This window comes from Cyrtonyx montezumae, unplaced genomic scaffold, assembly GCF_038088225.1.
Source record: "Cyrtonyx montezumae isolate F1298 unplaced genomic scaffold, pur_monq_1.0 scaffold_17, whole genome shotgun sequence".
Taxonomy (NCBI): domain Eukaryota; kingdom Metazoa; phylum Chordata; class Aves; order Galliformes; family Odontophoridae; genus Cyrtonyx; species Cyrtonyx montezumae.
In genome coordinates this window covers 6,567,451-6,587,677 of record NW_027071903.1, presented here as the reverse complement: position 1 = coordinate 6,587,677, position 20,227 = coordinate 6,567,451, and the positions used below count along the sequence as shown (strand labels likewise).

The 20,227-nt window shown below is 38.8% G+C and overlaps 1 protein-coding gene across 1 annotated transcript in view; it reads left to right on the top strand.

Moving 5' to 3' along the window:
• Positions 1 to 20,227, top strand: part of CHST8 (carbohydrate sulfotransferase 8) — a 169,101-nt gene that overhangs the window by 124,314 nt on the left and 24,560 nt on the right. The gene's annotated exons all lie outside the window — the stretch shown is intronic.

Genomic DNA, 20,227 nt, shown 5'->3' with positions numbered 1-20,227 from the left:
CACAGATAATGGATTCATTTCTTCTGCACGAAGCATTGAGCTCATAGCTAACACAACGTGGTGGTGAGGATGGAAGAAGAAGACAAGGAAGCTTCAGTCTCTATATAGTCAGAATCCCAGTGATGTTAATGGGCCATTTACACCACAACTGAAGTTAACCTCAGTATCTGAACATAGTAGTGCACTGACAGATGCACCACAAAACAACACCACAGCTCAGAGGTTATAGCTCAGCACCAGACTTCCAGGAACACAGTAACAGCACAGACTGGCTTTAGTAGGCCTGAGAAGAACTGCAGCTTGGTAGGTATTCCAGCCCACCTCCTCACTTAAAAAATAGTCAGTGAACTATGCTGAAGAAAACAAAACAAAAATAAAGCCAAAGTACGACTTCTCCAAAGTAGTCACTAGTTTCTTGGAAAAGATTTTAAGAGCAGGTCTTTCTCAACTCCATAAAAGCTGTAAAAGAAAGCTCTTGCATCCTACCAAGACTTGGTGCTGTCCCACAGTCACTCTGCTTTATCCAAAGGTCATTAATGCACACACTAGCAAGTAGGCTCTGAATCAGTGCTAGTGCTGAGGAAGGCAAAAGTGAAAGTATATTCTTAGTTAAAATTGTTTTAACTTCTATTTACCATCATCCTTCTAAGCAGCAAAAGACAGAAACGCAGAGTGACTTCTACCTTGTAGTCAGATCCAGCAACCTGAAGTGTTATTAACAGCACTGGAAAACAAGGGCTGCTCAGACAACCTTAACATTAGAAACATGTAGATGTGGCACTTAGGGATATGGTTTAGCAAGTATGTTGGTGATAAGTTGATGGTTGGACTAGTTGATCTTAGTTTCCAGCCTTAATGATTCGATGATTTCTGAGTGCTTCACGTAAGTGATTTGCACTGTTTAATAGAGACTAGTCTCAAATCTACAACAACATTTTTGCACGGATTGGTCACTTTGACACCCAAGTTCAACTTTCTAGTTTAAGTCACCTGAGCTGTACTCAGCCTTTCAGCAACATCTATCCAAGGGCAGCACAGCTGAGCAGCCTGACTGCCTTGGGAGAGAAGCAACTGCCCACTCCTACCACCTGGAATCAGGACAGTCTGGGCCCCAGAAAACTCTGCGTTAGGGAGAAAGCTCTCAGCAGTGCTCAGATGCAAAGCAGCTAGAAGGTGAAGGCTGTGATAGCCTCACAAGAGTACATCTCATCACCAAAACACTACTGGAAAGCTGCAGTGAAGGACAAGTGCAAACAGGGCCTGAGGGAAGTGAACACAAGAGACATGTCCATTGCAGCCAAGGAGAGCAGAGCTGCTCTGCTATGCATCGTGCACATGCCCAGCAGAAGCACCCAGGTGCTAGGCACCATGCAGAGGTGCTGCCATCCGTCTCGTGGTCTGACAGACCCAACACAGCTGGCAGTCACTAGGGAGGACTCCCACGCTACCATGCTCTATCAGTTCTTCCAAATTTAAAGTGGTTTTGACCAGATAAAGCGGAGCTATGCAGAACTGTTGCTCGCTCATTAATCCCTTTGAGAGAAGGCATCACAAATGAGTACAATTTAGGCTGTCAGAACTGTCGCTTTCCTACATGTTTTAGTTAATGCAGATTTATTAATCCACATTAACAGTGAAGTGAAAACCTTTTGTTTTGGTGGGAGAAAGAAAAGGGATTCTGCAAATCTTTCAAGTACTTATGACAGCTCCTAAACATAGGTCAATATTATAAAAATTCTCATTTTACAATGCCTGGAAAGGCAAAGGTATTTCTAATGTCAACTACACGATGCTTTCTCATTATTTAAAACCCAACGTGACAAAAATATCTGCAGAGGTGTCGCTGGGTTTTTTCAGCACCTGAGGCTCACAGAACTCCCGAGGGCACACTGCCTGCATCCTGCTCCCACACGAGTCACATCAAAGCCGCAGCAGCCTGACTGCCCAGCTTGTTCCTTTGTCCCTGCAAAGTTTCATTGCCGGAGGATTGTTCTTGACTTAGATTTAAGACTACTTTCACTTGGGCACAGTGACCCTGATAAGCTGCACAGTGCAAGAGAAAAGCACAAATTGCTTTATTAGACTCACATACACTGACAACCACTAAATTTTACTTGAGTCTATCATGGTCTCTACGTCACTGAACTCTTCCCAAACACATCACTACTTTCAATCACACCCACACAATGAAACACTCCAGCTTTTTCATAACTCTCCTGTTAACTGACAGAGGCTTCTCTTACTCTGAATCAATTCTTTGTGTTGTCGGAGCTACAGAACAAGCCCCTCAGAGCAGCCAAATGTTGCAAAGCCTGATCCTCCTCATCCTTCCCAGAAACAAATACTTTAAATTTGCTTAGCACCTGAAAAAAAATCACAGTGCTGCGCATAACAAGGGTATCCAAGAAGGCACATTCCCTCCACATTCCACATTTTAATTAAAAGGCATGTGTACTGGAAGCCAAGTTCTCTGCTGTCCTGCAACTTAGGATTTGTTTCTGTTCATGCAGATCAGATAGAAGGCCACCATCATCTTGCTCTGAAACATTGCTCTGTGTCCACACAGCTGTCATCATCAGGCGAAGTGGAAAGAAGAGGGAATTGAGCCCAGAAAATTGCTTCTCAAACTGTCACTTGATATGAGACTTGGCACATGGCGAGTGCTCTTTTCAAAGCAAACCAAGACCTATAATGTCCAGAAGGTGAGGAAGGTGGAAAGCCTACCACGTGAGCTGCTGAAGTTTTGGTCTGTTTCTCTTGTCCTCATCTCAGTACAAAATACGAATATATTTTACTCCAAAAAAAGTGAAAGGAAATATAAAAAGTTTGTTCAAAGTTAAGATGAGTTCTATAACAAAGACAAGACTAAAAAATGAGTGAGCATCCTGTCTTTAAGTTCACACTTGGAAGTCAGAAGCACAGTATCCTTCTGAACTGCAATCCCATCAATTCCTATCTATTGTACTTTCTGAAAACAGCCTTTGTAGACAGGCCACTCTGAAAGTAATGCCTCGTTTATTTCCATAACAATAACACAATTTGATAGAGCAAATTCTCAGCTACAAAACACTCTTTTTCAGCATAGTCACCACCATTAGCTATGCACTGTTGCCAGCACTGAACAAGAGCTTGCATGCCACACTTGTAACAATCTGCACCAGAAGAGGTGACCCACTGTCACCACCACTGAAAAGCACTACCCACCATCTCACTGTGCTCATGTCCACTGTTTGGTCTCTGAAAACATTTAGCAAGCATCAGTGAATGTCAGTCAGTGTAATTTTTTCCACATGGGGGATTAAATGACACACTTCCATGTCAGGTGCCATTTTGTCAAACTGCCCCTTTGCTGCCGTCTGTTGCACAGCAACATGTAATGGGATACTGGTGGGAAGGTTCAACTTCTACTGCCATACCACCACCATCCACCTCTGACATCATGGGCCAACATAACAAAACAGGAGGCACTGCTTTCAGAGAAGCTCTCATAACTTGCAAGAAAATTGAAGCTTCAAGTACTTTTTTCCAATACAGTACAAACGATAATGCATATTGCAAATCTACATTTATTAACCTTCTTGAAGCGACACACAAATCAAAATAATTCAGTTACAAGAACAGAGTTTACTTCTATTTTCAGCAGTTGCAAGGTGTAGCAATATTGTGAACCATATTTTTTTAATTTAATTTTGGAGTCTCATCGTGATCCATCATTCCCCATTTCAGTGGCATTTGGATACTACCAAGTTTTTGTAATATTAATAACATCATAATGTTCATTAGTATGCAAATCTATACCATCTGACAAGCTCCTGTTCTCTTCTGTGAGCTCCTTTGTTGCTGCAGCCTCATGAATTTCATTACGAGACTAGATTATTATCAAACAGAGGGAGGGGGGAAAACGGACAGAATGACGTGGAAATTATAATCTCAGTTTAATAATGAACCTAGATTAATATTGCAGTTTGTTTGCTTGCACCAGATGTTGCTGAGAGACAAGGGAGCAGGAGGGAGGAAATCCTTACAGAACTGCTCCCACGCAGTAACCTTTCCAGCAGATGCCACTGGAGGGGTGGTCAGGAGGGAGATGTTCCTTAGCCCCTTGCCTCATCTACATTTCAGATAACAGCCATGATTCTGTCCATATGTTTTTGTGTTTCAGAGCATTATGTATAGCATAATAAAAAATTAACTACTACCACTCAATATCCGATGGCCATTTCCTCTTCAATTAAACTGAGTTCAAACAATCAGTCTTAGTATGCAACCACAATAATTATTTAAAAACTATAATTATTCTTGGTGCTGAAAAAGTAAGTAAATCTGACAGCAAAACAAGAAGCTTTTAGGAGTGCAAGCATTCCTTTCTGTCTCAAAGACTCAGGGCCCTTTACCTGCCCTTCTGGTCATGGCATTTCTAAATGTCTGGGCTGCCCCCATCATCTCAGTAGCCAGGTACTTTTGGACTACAGGGAATTTAGGGAAGAGCTTGCCTTTTCCTTGCGTCTGTACAAACCTAAGCTAACTACATCCCCCTAGGCTGCCATATTTAGACCAATATTTTGTCAAAGTTTTCTTCAGTAGCTGGGCCAGAGATAAGCTCTACAGGCTGGTGCTTTAGGCAAACCACAACACAAGGTGTTGTCTTAAATACAAGGCCTCAGACACTTCCCCACCAGAGACCGGGGGCAGGAAAAGGATAATAATAATGACAAATATATATATATTATATATGCACATATTTATATATGTATGTAACAAGTAATGCACAAGTGGCTGCTCACCACCCCTCAACCAATGCCCAGGTAGCCCTCCAAACAGTGGAAGAGAGAAAGTGATGGAGTCCCATCCCTTTCAAAACTCCTTCTGCATGATGTCATACAGTAAGAATTTTCTCTTGTCCAGCTAAAGTAAACTGTGGCCTCCCATCTCCCTGGGCTCTTTGCTGAGAACGGCCTTGGCTCTGTACAACACTGCTTAGCAGCAGCTACAAACATAAACATTGTTCTCCTAAAACCAAAATATACCATCACATTAGATGCTCTGAAGAAAACAATTCCTTTCCAAGTTTTTAGAGGTCTTATCTCCTCAAAGCACGGCTTTTAATACTAGAGCAAGAATATATCTCCAAAATACTCTACGAATTTTGTAACTAACCAGAACTACTAAAATCCCACAAAATTCAAAGATTAGTATATTCAAGCAGAATGGACAATTTTAAAAGATATTTGTATTATCAAAAAAATATTTAATTAATATATTGTGCTGTAGGTCACATCATAAGACTACTTCTGTGGTTTTTTTTCCTATTTAAATTATATATTCAGATGCTAATGTAAAAATGTTTATTTCAAAATGCAAACTAGCAATTCATAATAACTCATTAATTAAACCACCTCCAGTTCTCGTATTTTCCTAGTAGGGGGCTGTCAAAAAAAAAAAAAAAAACAGAACTTTTGTTACACTGAAGTCACACCAACACGTTCAAGTTCCCTTTGTTCTACTCCTCATTAAGGAAAAACCTGTCATTAAGAGAATCTATTTAAAGCATGAAGGGAAATGTATTTGGACTTTGATTATGGCAATTTAAAAAACTGCAATTCAAAGATGATGGTTTTTTATTATTTAAATATCATTCCACATTCTTCTAACACATTTTACTAAGAAGATTCTTATAGTAGGTGATAAAAGGTTACTTTTGTCTTTGAAGCTGAAATATGTAACTATTATTTCTTATCTGTCTGGAATTAGAAAAGCTTCAGTATCATACATTTTAAGGGACTTATTATCAAAACTCACCAGACTTCATATGGCAAACAAATGCTTCACTTCCTGCCCTTGTTTAAATTCCAGCTAGACAATTCCTTTTGCTTTTCAAAAAGGAAGACTTCTTTTTACAGAGCAGCATCCTTTTGTTTTCAAACTGCACAGATTGCAGTTGGGAAACTATAACCATCTTCTTTTCAAAGCTTGAGAAATGGGGACAGTTGACAGGGATGTATCATAAGAGGAAGGCTTAAACAGAAAAGGGTAGGCAAAGAAAAACAGCACTGTTTGTGTTGTTTTTTTTAAGCCAGAGCAAGACTAACATGCAACTGGAAATGGACAAGTAGGTCACATCTTAATGCAAAAGGAAGAATCTTAATTCTCCTTACCTCCTTCAGCTTTGAAAGTTGGTGACTGATTCTTACCATACAAAACAATTCTATTGGCAACATACACAGATCTGCAAAATCATATGAAGAACGGCACTTTCATGCACTAACAAAGTTTTTAAAATGAATCCATCCTGCTGAAATTACATAATTTCAGATCTCCAAGCAGACTTGCATGTTATCAATAGTATCTCCATCACTAACATTCAAATCTATACTTTCCACTACAATCTGAATGACATTGGCCTAATCAGGATGCAGCTGTATTCACTCCTGGACAGGTAAGCAGGAGTAATGTGTAATGGAGTTTTGATGAGAATTCAACTAGGACAAAGTAAAAGCCTTACTCAACATGTGATCTCAAGTGACAAAGTAACAGTGTGAAGGATAAAGAATGAACACAAACATCAAACACATGTTCATTTTGTTTACTTGGGAAACCTAACCTGTCTCAACACTACCTGAATTTTCACTGTCTATTTTAAGTAAAAGTAAGGCTGTAGTGTGAAATAATGTTAAACAAAAATAGACACAGCAGACTTCCTTTGGTGCCCTCAAGTGCCCTAGCACCAATATGCTTGATGTGCTCCTGTCGACTCCAAGGAAACAGTGGTATCCAGAAGGGACCTGTCTGTGCCTGATGCTGCCCAAGTCCCCATAATGACTCTAGAGACCCAGCAGCAATGCTTCCTTCAGAACTCATATTTGCAGCTTTCTAAGGCTCCCCTCAGTTTTTCTTTTTTTCATTGGTTAAGCTGAAGTATTTTTCATTGATAATGCATATTAATGCAGAAATATATCACACCATTCTGCCTTTCAAATTTTGTGCATATAGGAAGCAGAAATAGATCAGCACTGCACTCCAGAAATAAGCTCTCCTCTGTGACCCAGCGTTAAACAGGATTCTTTTCATTTCTTGTTGACTCCTTGTTGACTGGAGCGTGACAATCTGTTATGCATATTTTACTAAATGCCAGCCAACCATCTTTTTCCTTTGTGCTTTAATTAAAGAACATTTACCCTTGTAATAGATATATAATAGCAGGCAATTTTTTTGACATCTAGTACAGTAAGGTTGTCTTGCAGTGACTACATGTTAATAGACATGGTAAATAGGGTAATTATAAATGACTTAGAATGGCAAAGAGCTATGAAAAATTCCTTAGAAACAATAACTTAGTAAGAAAGAAATACTGCTTTATAGTTAATGCTGAAGAGTTTTCAATTAAATGTGTGTGTGTATATATATATATGTATTTATGTATGCATAAGTAGTTTTCTGTTTTTTTCTTGTTTGTTTTATACACCCTGCTACTCAGTACTTGTATTTCTATAGTTGTCTCTTTGTCTGAGATTACACAGTCCTACATATATTTTTTTTATTATTATTATTATTATTATTTTACTTCTGACCACTTCTATGATGCCCAACATGGTTGTTGTGTTGGCAGAGCTCCCTAAACTTTCAAAAGCCAAGAACATAATAGTAAACAAGGGCCGATGAGAAGTTAACTTGAAGGGTTTACTGATTCTGCACTTCATTTTTTATGCAGTAAATTTACCCCTATTCAGTAGGGGGTTAAATATCATCTACAAACTAATATTCTTATTAATTTCAAAGGAGAAAACTAACAGAAGTCCATATCTAAGTAGATTCATCTATAAATCTAACAAAAACCAGAGCAGGTAAGCTGCAGTCCACCTGTAAAAGTGATTTCATGCAGTTATATCGTTTGGGCAAAGGCTTTAGGCAAGAAAAAGCACTAGGCAATGAATCTTTTACAGAGCTATTTTGTACTGTGAATAGTAATTAGAAATACACACATACACACTATCTGCTACAAGGTTAAGAAAACCTTGTATTTGTTTTTAAATCTCAAGAATTGACCAAGTTTATAGGTAAGACATATAGTGTTACAGCTACAAAAAGTAATTCACAGTTCATGATTTCTAAATGCTAAACATTACCATAACTTCGATGGTATTCTGACTTCAGCCATTCAGCAAAGTACACAGATTTGTACACTGCACACCAGCAATGGGCAGAATACTGAATACCAATGGCTTGTGAGACCCACAAGTGAGCTGAGATCATACAGCTCATCATAAGGCTGCGCTGTTACCATTTTAATTTAATGTAATGGTAAATGCTGAGGTACATCTTGTATTTGAATTCTAAAAGAGATTAAAAACAAAAGCTCTTAGCCTCTTAGTCTAAAAAAGCGTGAACGTGGTGATTTTGGAAGAATAATTGTACTGTGTATCTCACAGTAATTTCAACCCACAGAGTCAGGGCAAGAAATTAAAATGATTCTTATCAATTATTCAGTCATAACTACCACAGCTACAAGGTCTGCCATATGAACTTCTAGCACAGCTGATCCCACCTACTTCAGTGCAAATTATTCACTAAAGCACAGGAAAAATAATGCCAAGTCAAATGAAACTCTTTACAAAATTATGTCCATACTTGGAAGTCAGTAAAATAGAGTTTAAAAAAAAGTCAGTAAAAATAAAAAGATCCTTCACAATCCTAAAGAAAATGCTTTGATTTTTTTCCACAATATAAATGATTCTGTAAATAATTTTGTAAAAACGCCAGGTTCTGAGAAGGAAACTTTCTCTGCAGCTTCCGTCATTCAAACAAGTAAAGCACAACCCAGGTTTGGCACTTAGATTACTTTACTCTGCAAGCCTTCTCCTTCTAAACATTCTTAAAATGAGGAAATACATTTCTTTAAAAGAAGCCTAACTTACAGAAGTACTCGTACTTACTACTTAAAACCAACTGTTGTTATTCATACTATTTAAAAGAATGCCTGAAAAGACCTTGTGCTAATTGGATGAAATAAAATAAACTGACATCACTTTTGCAAAAAGAATTTTATCCTATTTTTACATCCATCACATTTCAATTTGTAATGAGATTAGAATCAAAGAACGTTCAAATTAAAACAATTTATAATGCTTGGACCTGTTTTTCCCTACATGAACCCAGTAAGCATGGATAGTCAGAAACACAGCCTATGATCAAATATCTACAGTTAATTATTTTAATTCTTGAAAAAAAGAAGCATTTTAATCATAACTTATCTGCTCTCTAAGAATACATTGTGCAGTTCTGACAGCTGCAGTCTGTGTTACACTTCAAAAGAAACAGGATAACAGCTTGGGATGTCTTTTATGATTGCATGCTGTTGTGACCTCCTGCTAGATAGATAGCTATCCATGAAACTGGACTGACACTGTATTTGCAAGCTGACTGTTCCTATTTCACAGAATATTTCTGGAGATTTAATGGTGAAAGAGTGGAAAATGTATACTTTAAACAGGATAGCTCAAGCTTTAGAGACACTGTCAAGTTTTGTGATAAATTTCTTTTTTGTTTTGGGAAAAAGCAATAGCGAACATTTCCAGTCCATCATTTTTTTCATCGTCTCCAAGTTTCCTCTTAGATATTGAGGTCTACAGGCTCTTTTGTCTGTATCTGAATGTGCTAGTACTCCTGAAATAACAACTCTAGCTAACAGTGTTTAAAGAAGCTTCTACCTTTAACACAAGTATAACAAAGCCCTACAAAAGCTTAACTCTTCAGAAGGCAAAAACGTTTATGTCTGAAATAAAACATTCAGAACGTTCAAGTTGAGTAAATATAGGCAGATTGATCTGGAATAATATTCCAGACATATGAAAAACAATAAGAAAATTGCATAATGACATTTGACAGTATCTAATTCTACCAGGAATTTACTACCCTTGCTAGGAAGAGCACCATCACACAGCAAAGCTAACCCAGCAGCATGTCTGGATGATGCTCTGAAGCAGATTACTCAGCATGAGGACTTGCACCCTGACTGCCAGAGGCACCTACAGTGGGTTTGCTGTGGGGCCTGTTCATGCTGCTAGTGTACAGGCCTGAAATCACAAACGTGCTTTTCCTGCTCAGAGAATGTGAGACATGCTCATTGCTGGAACTGGCCTGCTTTCCTTTCCATTTGGGTATGTGGCATCAGCAGCCTCCTACATCCTCTCAGACAACAATCTCTTTCCCTTCCCTCATTTCCTTCTTGTTTCTTTCATTCTCCCCAATACAGGTTCTGTTCACCATCTCTGACACTTCATCACCACCAGTTTAAAAGATTTCCTCTTCCTTCTTAAACCCAGCATCCTGAATTATTCTTAAAACCACCACGAATTTGAGTCAGAAGTGCCCTCTATAAATTTCTAGCTCCACCACCTGCCTGAAGCAGGGCCAATGTCATTCCTCATACCACATACGTGGTACTGAAATCAGCAGACTGTCATGAGCCTCTCTGGCCCAGGAAGCCTCACTGTTCTCCTTCACTTGCCTTCCTAAGCCAAGAGAAAGTTTCTTTCTCTGCTCTTCTCATTACAAAACATCACTAAAAGCCCTCAGACAATCTAAGCTGTTTGTATTTTATAGGCCAAAGTAACTAGCTTCAAACCAGTCAGGAGTGACCTGGTAAGGAAGCCATCATCTAGCCTTCCTTCTAGTCCTAGCCTCCTTTACCTTGATCCTAACTAGTCTGTCTGCACACTGAAGAGCACCAGAACTGCCTTCACACCTCACCAGAACAACGAAGCATATCAGCAGCTACCCATATCCCACAGGTCTCTAACACGACCACCTAAATAGCTTCTGCTAAGACCTCAGGAATGGAAGGACTCAGTGTCAAACTCCAGAGAATCTGCAGGGAAATCTTCACATCTGATCGAGAAGGAATATCAGCACATCTCGGAGACAGAAGTAACTGGTTTCAGTTTGTGCTTTTCAGTTAAACCAGGAAGAGTTTAATTTAAGAATGTAAACCTGAACTGTAGTCTGAGTATTTAGTCCAGAATCTCAAACACTTGTAAAATAAATAAATATTTCAACAGTATTTAAATAAACCAACTCTTAATTTAAGAGTTTTTTCAAGCATTTCTTCCTTTCTAAAGAGTACTCAGTTAAAAAAGCAAGATGTAAACAGTATTGCAAATCCAAGGTGATGCATACTTTAAAGAGAAAAATTACTTCCTTCGACATGCTTATAATCAGCTCAACTCCATTATCCAACAGTTGTCCTTTAAACATTAATCACACTACGGTGCTTGTTTACTTTCACATTTTCATTTAGCGCTGACTTTGTTCCTTTATTCTCTGTTACTTCCAGAAAACAGAACAGAGAGACAACTGCATAACATTAAGTTAGTTCTACATTAAGGATAACTGGGTAATTACAAAATTTTCAGGTACTTGCCCTCCTGTTTAAGGCAGATATCATCTATCATTGGAGAAGCAAAACCTGTTTTATTAAGACAGTATGAAACTTGGAGAAAAAAGTAGCTAGCGAAAATCACCTTCAGATGCACAAAACACCACCTTAACAATTCAAAGATAACATTGCTTCTTTCTTCACTTATGATAGCAAGCTGAAATGTTTTTAACTGTCCTATTAAGTCTTTGTTAAATGGACTTCAGTAAGCCTTTGTAACCATTTATTTCACTGTGCTTCTTGGGAAGGCAAAAACTTAGAGTCATCATTACTTCTGGTGCAGAAATTAAGGTCATCTTTAAAGATCATAAATATTTGTGAAAAATGTATATGTATTAGATGGCCATTTCCCAAAGCACATTACTGTTTTCCTGGTCACTGGTAGCATTTTACAAGGTTCTTAGTTCACTGCAACACTACCTTTCCTATGATATTCATACACTTCACATGCTAATCTGACAAACTAGTGTTAGTTGCATAGACTTCCTCCAGATTACTGTCCCACTGGTGTAATTCTGTAGAATGATGTACCTGTTAAATTTCATTACTGATTGCTACCCACTTTCTGCAGTGCACAGAGCATCCTGCTGCCTCATGTTCCTTTCCATTTGGAGTCTGAAAAAAATAGTTAAAGATAATTCTTTATCCTGATCTTAATTTCATATGCAAACGTTTTGTGCTTGTTTTAAAAATAGAGGCAAAAAATGTGAAAAAAAGATTTTGTCAGCCTCAACTCCCAAGACTCCCTTTATACAATATAAAAATCTGAAATGCATGTTACTCTTGCTGGTTTTTATATCTATAATTCATTTCATCAGACTTCCTTTCATGTACCCATAAAGGGATTCAAACAACAGAAATGGTCTGAGTAAATATAGAGTTGGTTTTCATTTTATGCCTGGAACAACTAGGCTCACAGATACAAAATTTCAGTTATTACATTTAACAGACAGAGCTATAGCCTTTCAAACATATGAAGTCTTATTAACCTCCAATAAATGAGATTTTGGCTCTCGCTAGGGGTAAATCATTATACAGTGCTACATCGATAATAGCCTTAATTAAATCTGTTCTCTTTTTGGTCAGGTTGGAGCCCACAGAAAGGCACAGTTGGCTGTCTGGCCCTTTTGGCTATGACTGCATTATCGGTCAAAGCATTGCACAAGCGTCAGGTCTTAGTATGCCTTTCTGAGGTAATTTCTGCCCACCTTACAGTGGCAAGAGACAAAAAGAAACATAAACAATGTAAAAATATGTATTTCTAGCTAGCCAATTGAAAAGTGCATTTTGTTGAGGTACCACAGGAGAAACAGCAGCCCTGGATTGTTCTGCTGAGCATGAAAAATATTTGTTTTAAGACATGGTTCACCTTTTGTCTTACAGTGTGATATTACTAATCACAAGCTTGTATGTGCAGTGCCTTTCCCTGGCAACTTCTATCCTGGGAGAAAACATACGCAGTACAACCTCGGTGTTTAGTGTAATACACACTGCCTATACACAGAATTATAGGATCATCTAGTTTGGAAAGGACCATCACAAAGTGCAGCCATCAGCCTGACCTGTTGAGTTCCACCACTAAACCACATCCTTCAGTGCAATGTCCATGCATCTCTTAAATACCTCCAGGGATGGGGACTCAACTACTTCCCAGGCAGCCTGAAATAATGCTGACCTCCCTCTCCAAGATGGAATTTTTCTTGATGCACAAGCTAAACCACCTCTGGTGGCGGAGACTTGTGACCGTTTCCTTGCATTCTATCACTTGCCACCTGAGAAGAAGTGATAGACACCTCCTTGGAAGTAGCTGTAAGAGAGCACTGAGCTCACCCCTCGGCCTTCTCTTCTCCAAAGCAAACAAACTCAGCTGCTCCTCATAGGTCTCATTTTCTAATCCCTTCACTGGCTTCATTGCTCTTCTCTCCACACATTTGAGCAAACCCCATAGCCTCCTTGTTGTGAAGAGATGTATACATATAGTCTTGTAACAAGGGATATATTTGCATGTACACAGATATACATTTTGTGGCAAGTGTACATGTGCTATCTGCTGAATTCACTTACTCAAAATGGATCTTTCTTTGCTCACTAATAAGACAAATTCCATGAGTTCACACTCAGTTGTAACTCAGATAGCAACAAAAAATAATAAATCAGATTTGGTTCTGCTCCATGATAATTCTCCCTAGATGGAATTCAGTGCTAGGCTCTCTGCAATCAGTGTGAATTAAAAAAAAAAATGTCTGGCCCAAAGGTTTTCCACCCGAGGTGGTCAAAGAACAAAAGCATAATTATTCCCACTTACTGAGGGGAATCACTTGCCCAACATCACATGAGGAGTCTGTAGAAGTAGAGTTCAGTGCTGATAAGCTGATCTTGTTCCATCGTCTGCTTGTGAACAATGATGGAGACAAGATGCAATGGGCTATGGCTCTTGGCAATTAAAAGGAATTTCATCTCACATGGAGTCAAAGGAATTCATTATCCTTGAGGCAAAAGAACAAGAAGGACTAAGTAAGATAGTCAGAAAAAAAGTACATATGCTTTTTATGGAGGTTACTGAATTTTTTTATTTATTTAAAATATACTGTGGAGCTCAGTGGGAAAGCTGATTTATCCTGTGAGTGCACAGCAGTTGCTCCCTGCTAGAACTACTGTTTAAATTTAATTGGAATACAAAGCGCTTTTGTAACATTTATATCACAGAGAACATTTAAGAAAAACAGAAGGACCCTTTCAGTTCACCACGCATTTCTGCTGCAATCCTGATTGCTGAACCTAAGCAGAAACATGAGCAACAGAATCATTACTTTGCTGCCTGTTTCAGTCAGAAATTCCAGAGGCAGAGGTGGTTCTTGCAGAGGAAAATTAAAATGGACCAAGACCACCTAATCTGGGGCCTGGAATGGGATGCAGCCTTTCATCTCCAGGTCACTGCTCTAATTCCAGTACAGGGCTATAGTAACCAGAAGTTACTGCCATCAAATTGAGGTTCAGTGGCCTAAGAGAAATCATTTAAACGGCTTCAGCTTCCTACAGGAAGGCACAACAGAGAAAAGATTGTTACAATTAGTGAAATAGCATAATCATCATCCATATGGAAGACTTTCTGGCTTTTTTCTACATTTCCAGAAACAGAATAGTGACAATGAAAAATCCAGTAAAGCTTGATTTGACCAAGAACATCTATCATAGACCTGAAGACTTAATTTCCTCTTTTTTTTTTTAATTTTGACTTTAGTCCTATTTATACATGTTTAGTAGTTTTCTCTGCATTTCCCAGTGCTGTAGATCAGAAGATAAGTGTTCTGAAAATGATGTTTTAGGAAAAGTAATTTACACAGATACTGTGGTGAAAAATCTTCAAAGCCAGGGGAAATAGAAAATAAATCTGAGGAAAACTGCAACAACTTTGAAGGGAAACAAAGCTATAAACCAAGCACATCTCCACAAAACTAAAACTCCCAGTGCAGCCATAGTGCCTCACCAACACCAGGGCTTACACACCTCTCACTGCTCCGGCCTCACCTTGCTCTGCAGGACAGAGCTGTGGCAGATTGCCCCAGGGAAGAGCCTGGCTTAGCAGAAGGACCAGCATGCCTTCCAGCCTTCTAAGCAATTTTAATATCAGAGCATAACAGCTACTAGCAATTAGCTTTGTGCAATACATCTGAATGAGACTGTGTGTAGCTGTCTGCACATATCCAGCAGTCAGGACTGAGATGATTGGGGAGTTCTTCTGGACATACAGAACTTTCTGCAGCTTTCCCATTACCCATCTCAGGCTTTGATGTTTTTGTTTTCATCAAAAATGAAATCAACTTCACTTATGGATATATAAATTTCTTTACACAATGCAGATTATCCACTGAATTGTACATCGCTTACATATCTTCAAAGCAGCACAATGGTCATCCCTCCACTTCCATTCAGAACAGCAGACACACAAAAGAGCCTCCCAATATCATAACAAGAACATCAAAAATATATCTTTTTCTGCTCATCATTTTGAACCATAGAAAATGATTTGGCCATTACTATACTGCAAAAATGAAGACATCCTTTCTATTTAACGATACCACTTTGTGTGGTGAGTGCTAAGACCAGTGAAGTGACTATGGCAGCTTACACTCAATACTGCAGCCTCCCCCTGGACTCCACATATAGCACTGAAATACAACTAACCACGTGTTGCCAACAGAGCATTCGGAAAACCCAAAGTCAATAACAGATTCACATACAGACATTCTTACTGTAATTTGTATTCCTGTTAATATTCCCAATTTTGTCAATCACATCATATGGCTGCAAACATTACAGAAGAGGTCAGAGTTGATCACAGTTGGATAGTTAAAGAGATGACGGAAACAAAGAAATTTGTGCTGTTTTATTGTGAAAGTTCTATTTTCAATAGGCCTCATCACATCTCATTTGCTGGTACGCTGGATTAGTTTAATAGCACGTTCAGCAGTAGAACAAAACATGCAAGGGCAAAAGTTCAAGAGTCTTAGTCTGTTTCTACTCTGCAGGTATGTGCATACAGCCTGCTGTCACAAGATGCAAACACAGGACTTCTTTACTGATGCAAAATTGTTCTTACATATCACGGCTCTGAAAAGTACTCTGAGCATTATGCAATTTAAAAAACTGCTGCAAATATTTACAAGATGCAGACAGGTTGTTTAAATGTCAGCAACACGTGACAATACAAATGCAATACCAACTTTGAAACTGAACGTGCTTCCACTGCAATATCGTTATACGTTAATGCTACTTTACATGGACAGTGAGAATACAGTTCAAGGGTATAACAGACACCTGAATCCTTAACACAGTCACTCCAGGATGCATTCTTTTGGCTGCATCCACAGAAGTTAACCAATTCCGTTTCTATTTAAGAACAAGGGGAAGATTATAAAAGAGCCAGCATCTAGTGAAGTGCATGAATGGGTTCATTTCAAAAAAGTATAAAACTGTTACAGCAAGCTGGGCTTTTGTAAAGGCTAGGCTTCACAATTCTGTCTCTTGGTCATGTTCCAAGAAATGGACCACTTATTTCAACATTTTAGTTTCTTTTTGACACATTAGTTAGGCGTACAACACAGTTTGATCTGTAATTCAGAGGCCAAGTTTATCTCATCTTCACTCTTAGGTACATCTGCAGAACTGTACCTATGAGTGTCATTTTTAAGCACTATAGAAAAAAATGTACTCCCAATGAAGCGAATGAAATGGCTTCAGCAAAAACAGGTTTTATATCATATATTACATAATTATACTCCTGTAGTGAAGAAGAAACAAAGATTACAGTGAAGTAAAAGAGGAAGCTTCTAGCCTCTGTTTTAAGGGAATGCTATCTTTTTGCAACCTTGTAGGTTTTTATAGCAGTGATTCCTGTCCCATTCACAGCTTTGAACAATGATTGAGAAAATGTACAGGAAATCACTGACTGGGATACAAAAGAGACTAAAGACCACGACTAAGTAGAGGTTTTTCTTTATTAATATCTGTACTGATTCACACAACTACCAGACAGATCTCGTCAGTTGTGCTTTTACTTTCTAGGTGTGAGACTACTACAGAAAAAGTATGAGAATTAGTAACCTTAGGAATAAGTATTAAAAAAAGCCATAGAAATCCATCACATAGTTCCCATGAGTTCTAACAGTCAAGTTGAAAAGCAACTCTGCTTGAAAATCCCCTGCCCTACATAAAACAGGGGGGAAGATGGCATCTTAACACCCAAGCTCAAGGATGCAAAACCTGAAATCCCTATGCCAACCTGAGTTCCTAACAGAAACCTGTCATGCTGTGCACAACAGCAGGCCCACTGCAAGGAAGCCTCAGAGAGGTAACTGAACTTACACCTTTTCCAGGGATTCAGATCTGCAGTGCAAATCATGCAGATCCTAGAAAAAGAAAGTACACAGGCAGGTAAACAGGAAGGGAAACGATTAAGTCCTTTCAGAAATGAATTTAAATAATCTAGGGGACAAAGGAAAACAGCAGTAAAGCAAAATAAGGTTGTAAGGGGAGCAAATTCTTAGTTATACAAATAAAACAACAGAGGCAAGAAAGCTGTGTAGGAAAAACAAGGAAAGCTAGTCCCTTGGGATAGATATAGGTAACCAAGCCCATGCACATCTCTGCTTCCAAAATGGGTTCTGGCTAAAAATTCTTCATGATCACCACGAACATAACATACTATTAATCTCCTCAGGCCACAACCTACTTGCTCAGTGCATTTCCACTTCTGCTACTTCCTTCATGTCTGTATATCTCTATCCACAGTATTCCTCCTTCTTGTGCCAGAAGACACATCTCAGTCTCTCCTGCTGCAATGTCCCCCAGGCATCCACAGACAGCTGACGTGCTCATTGCAACTTCAGGGAGCTGGATCAGTGAAACCATCTGAATTTTCTTTCTTGGAAAATTATCCCTCACTGGCTCAAGAGCAGCCCAGTCTCCTATCACTGCTGAGCTTCCAAAAAATCAGCACATAAGCTGCAGTCACTCGGAATTACACTGATAGGCTTGGCAGGAAGCAAAGGGAGTGCAGAGGTCCTGTCTTTAATATCTATCTTGCATTTGTCTATAACAGTGATAACCGTAAGCCTGAGTAAGTATGATGCTAAAGCCTTTTTCTTATGAAAAACAATGTTAAAGACGATAAAGACTTCCCCTGGCTCTTGCCCCACCAATCTCAGGTATCTTCTGATTTCTTTAATTACAAGTACAAATTCAGTTACCTCATAAACAAGGGGAATCTTTTCTATTTCCATGTCATCCTACTCACTGTATAACATTTACCCTCTGGATCCTTTTGTTCTTGCTTCTCTTTGCTTATTATCCACTAAACATCATTTTTCTGGATACTTGTGATACCGATAGGCCTAAGCAGTTTATACATTAAGATGAATACATAACATATTTAATAACAAATGCTCCCCAGACCAATAAATGGTGGACAACTGGCATAATTACACTCCGTTGCAAGGCAATGATTTTGTGGACATCGACTCAAGAGTAGATTGTCCATTATTACACACTTGCGTTTTTCCATTAATTATGTAAACACAGTCAAATGAGAACGTGACCGTTATATTCCTCAGTAACGCTGTCGCAACTGATGCATGGATGTTAACAACATGGATACAAAAACGTTTATAGCACCCATAAGTTTTGGAGGGGCAGGAGAAATGGCATTTACAATCCTGTAATCCAAACTAAGCACTGAAAGTAACAGCATCAAGAGATAAATACCAAGGCTATAAGGAATTAACGATACATGAAACTGCATCTCTTTGCTCTCCAAATCTCCCCGCAAATCAGAGATATCAAACAAAGGTCAGGAAAGTAAGACTTAGAAAGCAATAAAAATATAGCAGTTAGAAAAGAGAGTCATAAAAATGTCACTATTGTGACTTTTAGATGCTTAGGTGCATGGTTTTAACAAAGACACAAGTGCAACACCTGAGCACCAGTCTCCTTTGATCTGTAGCTTGCTTTCTAAACTAAGGAAGCCATAACTTCTCATAAATTCTTTTCTTGTCAATAGCTAAACTACCCCAAGAAGCAAGAGGGCTGTGCACAGCAGTCAGAAGTTTCCCAGATGATTTAGTAATCCTTGCTTTACACTCACCAGCCACAAATTCCACGTGCAGCAAACAAGTGTGGAAACAATGCATGTATATCAAATAATTCTCCAGTTTCCATTCCCTGTTGAAACAGTCATCATTTACAGAGGTACAGAAGTCTAATTTTATCAAGAAAAGGCTTGACAGCACTGTCCCTGTAAGTGATCTAATCCTGACACTCCACTAGAGCTTTCCTGTGACACAAGACTTGGCAGTCAGCCTCAGTCTAGCAAATTCCAGAGACAGAAAATTATTATGCACAATCCATCTCATCATGTCAGAAAAATCTTAATTTTCCCTCAGGTTGCTTCCCAGTACTTGAGGTATCACGGAAATATTTGCTTCTGCAGTTTCCTCCCAGCACAGCTAATCAGCTCCATGGAACTGCAAGGCAGAGCACAAGCTGAGAGCACGCTGCATGGCTATACAGAATGTAAGAGTTCACCAGATGTTAGGGAGTGTTCAGGTTGTACTGATAGCCTTACTACCTCATTCTCCATGAAATTCCACTGGGTAAAGCTCAGAAATAAGGTAAAAAAAGGAAGAAAAAGAGCAAGACCCTGCTGCAAGTGGGTTCATTATTTCCCTTTTCAAGCAAGCACCTTACTGCATTCTCCAGGGCACCAGACAGCAAGCAAACAGTAGCTGATGCTAAGTTTCTCATAACAGCATGATCAATAATTGAAGTATAACTGTGGTACAGTTTATATGGTTTCCAATTTCAAGCTTGGTAATTACTTTAGATTGTCAATCAACAACTGCTCACTACTTGCAAAATTTTTTTTACACTGTCAACTGATTCCTTCCTCTTGAAAAAAGAAGAAATAAAAAGAAAAAACAGGCTTATATCAAAAAAGCGTTTGGTCTTACGGACATGCTTTAATTTTATCCAACAGTGAAAGGAATAAAAAAAACAACAAAAACTATAGGTCAGATGAAGTACAGTCAGGCAACCTGGATTTTGCCCTGCTCTATCCCTAATAAAGAAAAGACATACAGTGTCTGTACCTAGAGTCAGTTTCAAACTATGAAGTATTTATAGTTCCATCTCCTTGCCAATGTTATACTGCATACTAAAGGAAGCAAACCATACTAAAATCTGATATCTGATATGAAGCCGTATTGTTTTGAAAATGGTATCTCTCCGGCTCCCACAGCC